General features: G+C 48.1%; 1 protein-coding gene across 1 annotated transcript in view; it reads left to right on the top strand.

Annotated features, from left to right (window-relative positions):
• nkx2.2b (NK2 homeobox 2b) overlaps positions 1 to 474 on the top strand; it is a 1,953-nt gene extending 1,479 nt beyond the window's left edge. Inside the window, exon 3 of the transcript XR_001776083.2 lies at positions 1 to 474. This exon is cut by the window's left edge and continues 383 nt beyond it. The gene's annotated coding sequence lies outside the window, so the exon portion shown is untranslated.
• The last annotated feature ends 11,966 nt before the right edge of the window (positions 475 to 12,440 follow it).

Consider the following 12,440-nt stretch of genomic DNA (forward strand, 5'->3'; position numbering starts at 1 on the left):
ATGATTGATTATTGAACAGGCCTAGTTAAAGTACGGGAGCAGGAAAAACAATAAATTCTGTTTTACTTTCTGCAGATTAAATTATTTCTGCTTTAATCCAAAATTATTCTGTCCAACCGGTGAAAATTAATTAAATAATTAATTTCTACACTTGTTGCTGATAAAATGTACAGATTTAATTTTAGGGGAAATTTGATAATTTTTATTTGAAATGTTTTAATTTGACTCTGGTGTCGCGTTCAGCGCAGCCAGCAGGGGGCAGCAGCGGCCCGCTGCAGCCGTTTCAGGTCCCGATAATCGATGATCTTCAATCAATGGCGGAAACTTTCAGATTCCCATAAATCCGGGAATATTTTTCCTCCCCAGATTATAATCCGGAGCTAATAGGATTTAAGAATCGCAGCGATTCATCCAGACAATAATTTATTAAATATTCAGATTAAACAGATTAAATTAAACCTTAAAGATTATATTAAATTAAAAAACATGAAGATTTAAATTAATGTAAATCTGTGATTATTTTTTTGTGGCAGCATTTCAGCCTCAGGATTTAAAAAAAAAAAAAAGTATTAATGTTTTAAGTTTAAATATTGTGTTACATCACTGACATGTTTAACAATAAGATATTAATAATGGGTAAATTCAGGATGGGATAAATTAATAATTATATTTGTTTTTTCCACCATTGTCTCTGAATGTTTTCCACCTGTTATGAACATTTACTTTATTAAACATTTACATTTAGAAAAATAATGACTTTTTCTTAAAAAGAGTCCGTTTTACTAAATAATATGCTTTATTTTTAAATTGTAACATCATGAAGTTATGAATCATTTATGACTGAATTGTGAAGAAAAAACAGTTTTTTACTCATTATTACTGACAGCATTGAAAATATTGGTAATTTTAAAAACTTATATCAATATTTACATTTATTGGTCTTTGATTCCCAACATGGCTCAGAAAAATTCACAGGATTTAAAGTTTCTGTAACAATATTTAATAAAAACATGTGGAATGGAGCATAAAGGGTGGGAATCAAAGTCCTGACGCAGGATTGGCCCAGTCAAAGTACAGGCGGAGTGTTTGTCCTGGTTCTGTTTGGGAAAACAGGTGAAATTCCTGTAGTGGATTTTCCAGGTCAGGAGCTCGTTGTTCCCCTCAGGAGTCAATGGGTTAAACTCTCTGACTTTATGATGGACAAATAAAAATGTCCATAATCTGAAATGTTTCTATTTGACTTATAATTATTACTTTTCACCCTAATTTCCACCTTATTTGGTTCATGAACTTAACAGGCGGAACTTTTCTAACTAATCTGCCTGAAGCTCTTCATGTGGTTTAACTAGTGGTTTAACATTTAACTAGTGGTGGTCAACATTTAACTAGTTAACCTTCAACAGGATAACTGACCTTTAAGGACTAAATATAATATTAGGTTTTTTAAATTCTGCTGAATAAACATTTTCCACAATCTTTCCTAACAGGTGGAACTTTAAGCTTTACAGGTTTTACATGTTTAAATTAATAAAAAGTACAGAGACGGTGACAGTTGAAGCTTAATTTGTTTTCCATGGTTGAATTTAATTTATGTCCATTAAATGGTTTTTATGGATTTTAGACGTTTTAAAGGCAGAAATGAATCATAACAGGGTGGAAAGTTACTGGGACATGAATAATATGAAGAAAATATCAAATGACAAAATAGTTTCAGTAGATTCATTAAGATGCATATTAAAATAAGGTTTAATCCAAAAAACATATATATATATATATATAAAAAAATTCCCTTCTCACCCTCCGCGGGTGGTCTGTTTCATCCTCTGAGCTCGGGTCCTCTACCAGAGGCCTGGGAGCTTGAGGGTTCTGCGCAGTATCTTGGCTGTGCCTAGAACTGCACATATATAAAAAAAAAATTCCCTTCTCACCCTCCGCGGGTGGTCCTGTTTCTCCTCTGAGCTCGGGTCCTCTACCAGAGGCCTGGGAGCTTGAGGGTTCTGCGCAGTATCTTGGCTGTGCCTAGAACTGCACATTTCTGGACTGAGATGTCTGATGTTGTTCCTGGGATCTGTTTGAGCCACTGCTCCAGTTTGGGGGTGACTGCCCCGAGGGCCCCGATGACCACAGGCACCACTGTGGTCTTCACCTTCCAGGTCTTTTCCAGTTCCTCCCTGAGGCCCTGGTATTTCTCCAATTTCTCATGCTCCTTTTTCCTGATGTTGTAATCACTTGGTATTGCTACATCCACCACAACGGCTTTCCTCTGTTCTTTATCCACCACCACAATGTCCGGTTGGTTCGCCATTACCATCTTGTCTGTCTGGATCTGGAAGTCCCACAGGATCTTAGCTCGGTCATTCTCCACCACTTTTGGGGGTGTTCCCCACTTCCAGTCCATATTCTGCACAGATGTTCCTGTACACTATGCCCGCCACTTGGTTATGTCGTTCCATGTACGCTTTCCCTGCCAGCATCTTGCACCCTGCTATTATGTGCTGGACTGTCTCAGGGGCCTCCTTGCACAACCTACACCTTGGGTCTTGTCTGGTGTGGTAGATCTGAGCCTCTATTGCTCTGGTGTTTAGGGCCTGTTCCTGGGCGGCCAGGATGAGAGCCTCTGTGCTGTCCTTGAGTCCAGCTTTCTCCAGCCATTGGTAGGTTTTCCTGACATCAGCCACTTCAGTTATTTGTCGGTGGTACATCCCATGTAGGGGCTTGTCCTCCCATGATGGTACTTCCAGCACCTTGTCTTCTGTTCCCCATTGCCTGAGACATTCGCTGAGCACATCGTCCTTGATGTATTTATGGATCTTGGATGTTTCATCCTGGACAGTGGCTCTCACACTCACTAGTCCTCTGCCTCCTTCCTTACGGCTCGTGTACAGTCTCAGGGTGCTGGATTTGGGGTGGAATCCTCCATGCATGGTTAGTAGCTTCCTAGTCTTAACATCCGTGGCCTTCATCTCTTCCATTGGCCAGCTAATTATTCCGGCAGGGTATCTGATTACTGGTAAGGCATAGCTGTTTATTGCACGGATCTTGTTCTTGCCATTGAGCTGGCTTCTCAGGACTTGCCTTATTCGTTGGAGGTATTTGGCTGTGGCTCCTTTCCTTGTGACCTCATCGAGGTTGCCATTTGCTTGTGGTATTCCCAGGTACTTGTAGCTGTGCTCTATGTCTGCTATTGTTCCTTCTGGGAGTGAGACCCCTTCTGTGTGGGCGACCTTCCCTCTCTTTGTAACCATCCGACCACACTTCTCTAGTCCGAATGACATCCCAATGTCAGTGCTGTAGATCCTGGTGGTGTGGATCAGTGAGTCGATGTCTCGCTCGCTCTTGGCGTACAGCTTGATGTCATCCATGTAGAGGAGGTGACTGATCGTGGCCCCATTCTTGAGTCGGTATCCGTAGCCAGTCTTGTTGATGATTTGGCTGAGAGGGTTCAGGCCTATGCAGAACAGCAGTGGGGACAGAGCATCTCCTTGGTATATGCCACATTTGATGGACACTTGTGCAAGTGGTTTGCAGTTGGCTTCAAGGGTGGTTTTCCACAGCCCCATCGAGTTTGCAATGAAGGCTCTTAGAGTCCTATTGATGTTGTACATCTCTAAGCATTCAATGATCCAAGTGTGTGGCATTGAGTCATAGGCTTTCTTGTAATCAATCCAAGCGGTACACAGGTTGGTGTGTCGGGTTTTGCAGTCTCGGGCAACTGTGTGGTCTACAAGGAGTTGGTGTTTGGCTCCTCTGCTATTTATGCCTATGCCCTTCTGTGCCTTGCTCATGTATTTATCCATGTGCCCGCTTATCTTAGCCGCTATGATGCCTGACATGAGCTTCCATGTTGTAGAGAGACAGGTTATTGGCCGATAGTTGGATGGGACTGAACCCTTCGAGGGTTCCTTCTGTATCAGGATTGTGCGCCCTTCAGTTAACCATTCAGGGTGAGTCCCATTTTGTAGCAGCTGGTTCAGTTGAGCTGCCAGTCGCTCATGGAGGGCAGTGAGTTTCTTAAGCCAGTAGGCATGGATCATGTCAGGTCCTGGTGCTGTCCAGTTTTTCATACCCGAGACTCTGTCTTGGACATCTGCCACAGTGATGGTTACCGGGGCTTGTTCAGGGAGGTTGCTGTGGTCCTCTCGTAGAGAGGTTAGCCACTGTGCATTGCTGTTGTGGGACGCCTCCCTTTCCCATATGCCTTTCCAGTATTGTTCAGTCTCCAGCCTGGGTGGGTCTGCTCTGTTGTTATTACCCTGCCATTGAGAGTACACTTTAGCTGGTTGGGTGGCGAAGAGCCGGTTAATCCTCCTGGCTTCATTCTCTCTCGTGTATCTCTTTAGGCGGCTGGCCAAGGCTTGGAGCCTTTGTTTGGCAGTTTCGAGTGCTTCAGGTATGGGCATCTGGCTGTACTTCTTGGGTACTGATCTTTTCATTGCACCCCTTTGGAGCTCTGACAGTTGACTCACTTCCCTCCTTGTTGTCTTGATCTTAGCCTCTAACCGTCTTTTCCATGGTGGGTATTGGGTCTCATGGTTGCTCTTATAAACCAAGCATCTCAAGGATCACTGATGCTGAGTTGTATATCAGCTCATTGGTTTCTGTTATGGTGTTGGTAGGGATCGTTCTCAATGCGAATTCACATCTTCAATGAGACTTTCTGATGGTACTTCACTCAGCCGTTGTAATTGGCGTCGGGGTCGTCTGGTGTTCATTCGGGCCATGATTCTCTCTCTCAGGTCAGTTGCTGCCTCGTTCAGCTCAGATGGTTCGTTCATTACTGGGGCTACATACCCAGTCTCTGGGCGGGGAGTTGTAGTTGACTCCCTTCTGACCTGGCATCCTGGCTCCTTCCCGTAGCACTTGTGTCGTACCTCGTCAATCTCCAGTTGTGACAGCAGTTGCCGTTTGCGGATGTTGGAACACTGAGCTACTAGTTGTTTGGCAGTTAGTGTTGACTGGGGATGTCGAGCTAACCATTCCTCCCACAGTCTTTGCATGTAGCCCCTCTGACTAGGATTACTTGAGTAGTAGCATTCCAACAGATCCATGTTTTCATCTCTCGCCCATTTCCGTCTTGTTCCAGTAGCCCACTTTTCATCAGGGTGCTCTGGTCCCCCAGCACCTGACGCAGACCTTGTTTGACCGGGCGACGTCTGAGCCGGCATGTCATGCTTATTTGTGTCTCTCATGGTATGAGGTAGGCTATATAGCTCCAAGGGTCTTGCCTAAGGACCCACACTGACAGCTCAATGTCACCGTTGTAACTTTTTGCCCCAGCCCCCAGCCTGGCCTCGAACCCGGGTCTCCCGGGTGGAAGACTGGTGACTTACCTATTGAGCTATACAGTCAGCTATATATATATATATATATATATATATATATATATATATATATATATATATATATATATATATATATATATATATATATATATATATATATATATATATATATATATATATATATATATACAGTTTAAACGTGATGAGGAAGTTTATTACGCTGCACTGAAATGAACATGTTGGTCACCAAAACAAACATTTCATTTAAATTTGAATAATTACAAACATTTAAATGTATAATTAAAATACTTTGTTGTAAATATTTTGCACATTTTATAAAAAATAATTGTAAGCAGAACATGGGGACATGAAATGTAAAAGAATCACCTGATAATGTAATAATTACTGAAGAGAAAAACACAAAATGCTGAATAAACACAAACAGAACAGAAATATTAATATTAAATTAAAAACAAATTAAAACTGTTAATAAATGATATTTATTTTGTTTTATTGAGTTTCTCTGCAGATTCAACTGGAATTTTCTGGAGATGTTTTAACATATTTGATTCTTTTGATTTTAATAATCAGTTTCACCGACGCTTCATGACGGAAATGAAAATATTCTTTCATAACTTTTATTCTTTTACACAAACTTTTGTCTCTTTTTAAACCTCAGAAGCAATTTAATAAATATTTAATTAGATGGATGACAATAATCTCATGAATTTGTTATTGTTTCATGTGAAATGTGGGGTTTATGTTGGTTTTGTAAGATTTTTCCCTCTAAATGTGGAAATATAGTAAAACATGTTTCATTCAGAAAATATTTAATTTTATTTAATGTTACAATAATTCTTGACATTTTAGCTTTTCACTGATAATTTTTATTGATAATTTTCTGCAATTTATTGTCACTTCTGTTTCAATATTCTTTATGAGTTTAACTTGTTGCTGCAAATGTAGTTTTGACATATTTTAATAATCATTCATGTTTCTGTGACACTTTAATATTTAAAAGCTGCTCCGTTGCCAGGTGAACTTCCTCTCCTCACATTTAGATCATAACATCTTCAGTCGTCACAAATTTACCATTAATCTTTCAAGATGGCCGCCATCTTTGAACCTTTAAAGTTATTTTTATAAAATTTTACCCGTTTTGTGACTTGGATGAACTTTATGCTCCATTCGGTGTTTTTGACTTTGGTCGTCGCGTTTATTCAGCTTTAAAGTGATAAAATGCAGCAGAATCAGAAACAGGACTTTGGGTGAGTTTCACACCAGAAGGAGAAGAAGAAGAAGAAACCATTAGCATTAGCTTCTGCTAATGGTTTTATGCTTAGCAGCTAAATGTTTGCATCTGCTTATTAGTTTTATCTGTGTTTAGCAGCTTAGCATTAATTCTACTAGTTATTTTTAGGTGTTTAATTGTTTAGCGTTAGCATAGCTATGACTCTTGTTTAACGAATTAATGGCTAGTGAAGCTAACCTTTTGGTTGATATTTTCTCCATTACAACCATGGCAGCCATTTTGAAAAATGTCCACCAGAAAAGTGAAACACAAAATCAAGAAAATATGAATAATTTCTGTGGTTCAAAATATGTTGGCTAAAATGTTGGTTAAAATTTCTGCAATTTTAAAATTTTGTGCCAAAATAACAACCGTGGCGGCCATCTTGAAAAGTAAAAAATTATCAGTAAATCTGATTTCTATGGGTCTGATTATAATTTGACACCAAAAGTATTCATTTGCGATAACAACTATGGCGGCCATCTTGATTTTTCCGGTGGCTAATGCCATAGACATAATATAAGAGTAAACCCGCATTGGCTGCTCCGGCGCAGGAAATACGGCGGCCATCTTGGAGAGGTCGTCCCTCTTACTTTGGACCAGAACCAGAACCAGAACCAGGACCAGGACCAGACCCAGAACCAGGACCAGGACCAGGACCAGGACCAGGACCAGAACCAGAACCAGACCCAGGACCAGAACCAGGACCAGAACCAGAACCAGAACCAGGACCAGAACCAGACCAGAACCAGAACCAGAACCAGACCCAGGACCAGGACCAGACACAGAACCAGAACCAGACCCAGGACCAGGACCAGAACCAGAACCAGAACCAGAACCAGGACCAGGACCAGAACCAGAACCAGGACCAGAACCAGGACCAGGACCAGGACCAGAACCAGAACCAGGACCAGACCCAGGACCAGAACCAGAACCAGGACCAGACCCAGGACCAGACCCAGAACCAGGACCAGGACCAGGACCAGGACCAGAACCAGACCCAGGACCAGAACCAGAACCAGGACCAGAACCAGAACCAGGACCAGGACCAGGACCAGGACCAGAACCAGGACCAGGACCAGAACCAGAACCAGGACCAGACCCAGGACCAGAACCAGAACCAGGACCAGACCCAGGACCAGACCCAGAACCAGGACCAGGACCAGGACCAGGACCAGAACCAGACCCAGACCCAGGACCAGAACCAGAACCAGGACCAGACCCAGAACCAGGACCAGGACCAGGACCAGGACCAGAACCAGGACCAGGACCAGAACCAGAACCAGGACCAGACCCAGGACCAGAACCAGAACCAGGACCAGACCCAGGACCAGACCCAGAACCAGGACCAGGACCAGGACCAGGACCAGGACCAGGACCAGAACCAGGACCAGGACCAGGACCAGGACCAGAACCAGACCCAGACCCAGACCCAGGACCAGAACCAGGACCAGGATCAGGACCAGGACCAGGACCAGAACCAGGACCAGGACCAGAACCAGACCCAAGACAAGGACCAGGACCAGAACCAGAACCAGAACCAGGACCAGGACCAGGACCAGGACCAGGACCAGAACCAGAACCAGACCCAGACCCAGACCCAGGACCAGAACCAGGACCAGGATCAGACCCAGGACCAGACCCAGGACCAGAACCAGGACCAGAACCAGACCCAGGACCAGAACCAGAACCACAACCAGAACCACAACCAGAACCAGAACCAGGACCAGACCCAGGACCAGGACCAGAACCAGGACCAGGATCAGACCCAGGACCAGACCCAGGACCAGAACCAGAACCAGAACCAGACCCAGGACCAGAACCAGGACCAGGACCAGACCCAGGACCAGAACCAGAACCACAACCAGAACCACAACCAGAACCAGAACCAGAACCAGGACCAGACCCAGGACCAGGACCAGAACCAGGACCAGGACCAGACCCAGGACCAGAACCAGAACCAGAACCAGACCCAGGACCAGAACCAGGACCAGGACCAGACCCAGGACCAGAACCAGAACCAGGACCAGACCCAGGACCAGACCCAGAACCAGGACCAGGACCAGGACCAGGACCAGGACCAGAACCAGACCCAGACCCAGGACCAGAACCAGAACCAGGACCAGACCCAGAACCAGAACCAGGACCAGGACCAGAACCAGGACCAGGACCAGAACCAGGACCAGACCCAGGACCAGAACCAGAACCAGGACCAGACCCAGGACCAGACCCAGAACCAGGACCAGGACCAGGACCAGGACCAGGACCAGAACCAGGACCAGGACCAGAACCAGACCCAAGACCAGAACCAGAACCAGAACCAGGACCAGGACCAGGACCAGAACCAGAACCAGACCCAGACCCAGGACCAGAACCAGAACCACAACCAGAACCACAACCAGAACCAGAACCAGGACCAGACCCAGGACCAGGACCAGAACCAGGACCAGGATCAGACCCAGGACCAGACCCAGGACCAGAACCAGGACCAGAACCAGACCCAGGACCACAACCAGAACCACAACCAGAACCACAACCAGAACCAGAACCAGAACCAGAACCAGGACCAGACCCAGGACCAGGACCAGAACCAGGACCAGGATCAGACCCAGGACCAGACCCAGGACCAGAACCACAACCAGAACCACAACCAGAACCACAACCAGGACCAGAACCAGGACCAGGACCAGACCCAGGACCAGAACCAGAACCAGAACCAGACCCAGACCCAGGACCAGAACCACAACCAGAACCACAACCAGAACCACAACCAGGACCAGAACCAGAACCAGGACCAGACCCAGGACCAGACCCAGAACCAGGACCAGGACCAGGACCAGAACCAGACCCAGGACCAGAACCAGAACCAGGACCAGACCCAGAACCAGGACCAGGACCAGGACCAGGACCAGGACCAGAACCAGGACCAGGACCAGAACCAGAACCAGGACCAGACCCAGGACCAGAACCAGAACCAGGACCAGACCCAGGACCAGACCCAGAACCAGGACCAGGACCAGGACCAGGACCAGAACCAGGACCAGGACCAGGACCAGAACCAGACCCAAGACCAGGACCAGGACCAGGACCAGGACCAGAACCAGGACCAGGACCAGGACCAGGACCAGAACCAGAACCAGACCCAGACCCAGACCCAGGACCAGAACCAGAACCACAACCAGAACCACAACCAGAACCAGAACCAGACCCAGGACCAGGACCAGAACCAGGACCAGGATCAGACCCAGGACCAGACCCAGGACCAGAACCAGGACCAGAACCAGACCCAGGACCAGAACCAGAACCACAACCAGAACCACAACCAGAACCAGAACCAGGATCAGACCCAGGACCAGACCCAGGACCAGAACCACAACCAGAACCACAACCAGAACCACAACCAGGACCAGAACCAGGACCAGGACCAGACCCAGGACCAGACCCAGGACCAGAACCAGGACCAGAACCAGACCAGGACCAGACCCAGAACCGGGACCAGGACCAGAACCAGGACCAGGACCAGGACCAGGACCAGAACCAGAATCAGACCCAGACCCAGACCCAGACCCAGGACCAGAACCAGAACCAGAACCACAACCAGAACCAGAACCAGAACCACAACCAGAACCAGAACCAGAACCAGGACCAGAACCAGACCCAGGACCAGAACCAGAACCAGGACCAGACCCAGGACCAGAACCAGGACCAGACCCAGACCCAGGACCAGAACCAGAACCAGGACCAGACCCAGGACCAGACCCAGGACCAGGACCAGGACCAGGACCAGAACCAGACCCAGACCCAGGACCAGAACCAGAACCAGGACCAGACCCAGAACCAGAACCAGGACCAGGACCAGAACCAGGACCAGGACCAGAACCAGAACCAGGACCAGACCCAGGACCAGAACCAGAACCAGGACCAGACCCAGGACCAGACCCAGAACCAGGACCAGGACCAGGACCAGGACCAGAACCAGGACCAGGACCAGAACCAGACCCAAGACCAGAACCAGAACCAGAACCAGGACCAGGACCAGGACCAGGACCAGAACCAGACCCAGACCCAGACCCAGGACCAGAACCAGAACCACAACCAGAACCACAACCAGAACCAGAACCAGGACCAGACCCAGGACCAGGACCAGAACCAGGACCAGGACCAGACCCAGGACCAGACCCAGGACCAGAACCAGGACCAGAACCAGACCCAGGACCAGAACCAGAACCACAACCAGAACCACAACCAGAACCAGAACCAGAACCAGGACCAGACCCAGGACCAGGACCAGAACCAGGACCAGGATCAGACCCAGGACCAGACCCAGGACCAGAACCACAACCAGAACCACAACCAGAACCACAACCAGGACCAGAACCAGGACCAGGACCAGACCCAGGACCAGAACCAGAACCAGAACCAGACCCAGACCCAGGACCAGAACCACAACCAGAACCACAACCAGAACCACAACCAGGACCAGAACCAGAACCAGAACCAGGACCAGACCCAGGACCAGACCCAGAACCAGGACCAGGACCAGGACCAGAACCAGACCCAGGACCAGAACCAGAACCAGGACCAGACCCAGAACCAGGACCAGGACCAGGACCAGGACCAGGACCAGAACCAGGACCAGGACCAGAACCAGAACCAGGACCAGACCCAGGACCAGAACCAGAACCAGGACCAGACCCAGGACCAGACCCAGAACCAGGACCAGGACCAGGACCAGAACCAGGACCAGGACCAGGACCAGAACCAGACCCAAGACCAGGACCAGGACCAGGACCAGGACCAGAACCAGGACCAGGACCAGGACCAGGACCAGAACCAGAACCAGACCCAGACCCAGACCCAGGACCAGAACCAGAACCACAACCAGAACCACAACCAGAACCAGAACCAGACCCAGGACCAGGACCAGAACCAGGACCAGGACCAGACCCAGGACCAGACCCAGGACCAGAACCAGGACCAGAACCAGACCCAGGACCAGAACCAGAACCACAACCAGAACCACAACCAGAACCAGAACCAGGATCAGACCCAGGACCAGACCCAGGACCAGAACCACAACCAGAACCAGAACCAGAACCACAACCAGGACCAGAACCAGGACCAGGACCAGACCCAGGACCAGACCCAGGACCAGAACCAGGACCAGAACCAGACCCAGGACCAGACCCAGAACCGGGACCAGGACCAGAACCAGGACCAGGACCAGGACCAGGACCAGAACCAGAATCAGACCCAGACCCAGACCCAGACCCAGGACCAGAACCAGAACCAGAACCACAACCAGAACCAGAACCAGAACCACAACCAGAACCAGAACCAGAACCAGGACCAGGACCAGGACCAGAACCAGGACCAGAACCAGGACCAGACCCAGACCCAGGACCAGAACCAGAACCAGGACCAGAACCAGGACCAGAACCAGGACCAGACCCAGACCCAGGACCAGAACCAGAACCAGGACCAGAACCAGGACCAGACCCAGACCCAGGACCAGAACCAGAACCAGAACCAGAACCAGAGCTGCGGTTAGAAAGTTTTCACACTGCTCAAACTTTCCCAAACTTTTAATGTCATAACTGTGAAACTGGAGAAAAAATGATTCCTCAGCCAGAGAAAGATCTGGGTTCAGGTCTGGACTTTGACTAGACCATTTCTGTGCATTGTCCCATGATGCCTCTGGGGTTGTTTTGGTCGGAGCTTTGAGGAAAAGTTTCCACGGTGGGAATATTTTAAGGAAGTTTCCCAGAGTTCTGGGTGGCTTCAATGTTTGGTCGCCATGGAAACACAGATCCTGCTCTCTGCGCTGCGGGGCCCCGCCGCAATTTAACTGACCGAGAGTGAAGGAG

Source organism: Poecilia reticulata, chromosome 21, assembly GCF_904066995.2.
Source record: "Poecilia reticulata chromosome 21, P_reticulata-male-v2, whole genome shotgun sequence".
Taxonomy (NCBI): Eukaryota; Metazoa; Chordata; class Actinopteri; order Cyprinodontiformes; family Poeciliidae; genus Poecilia; species Poecilia reticulata.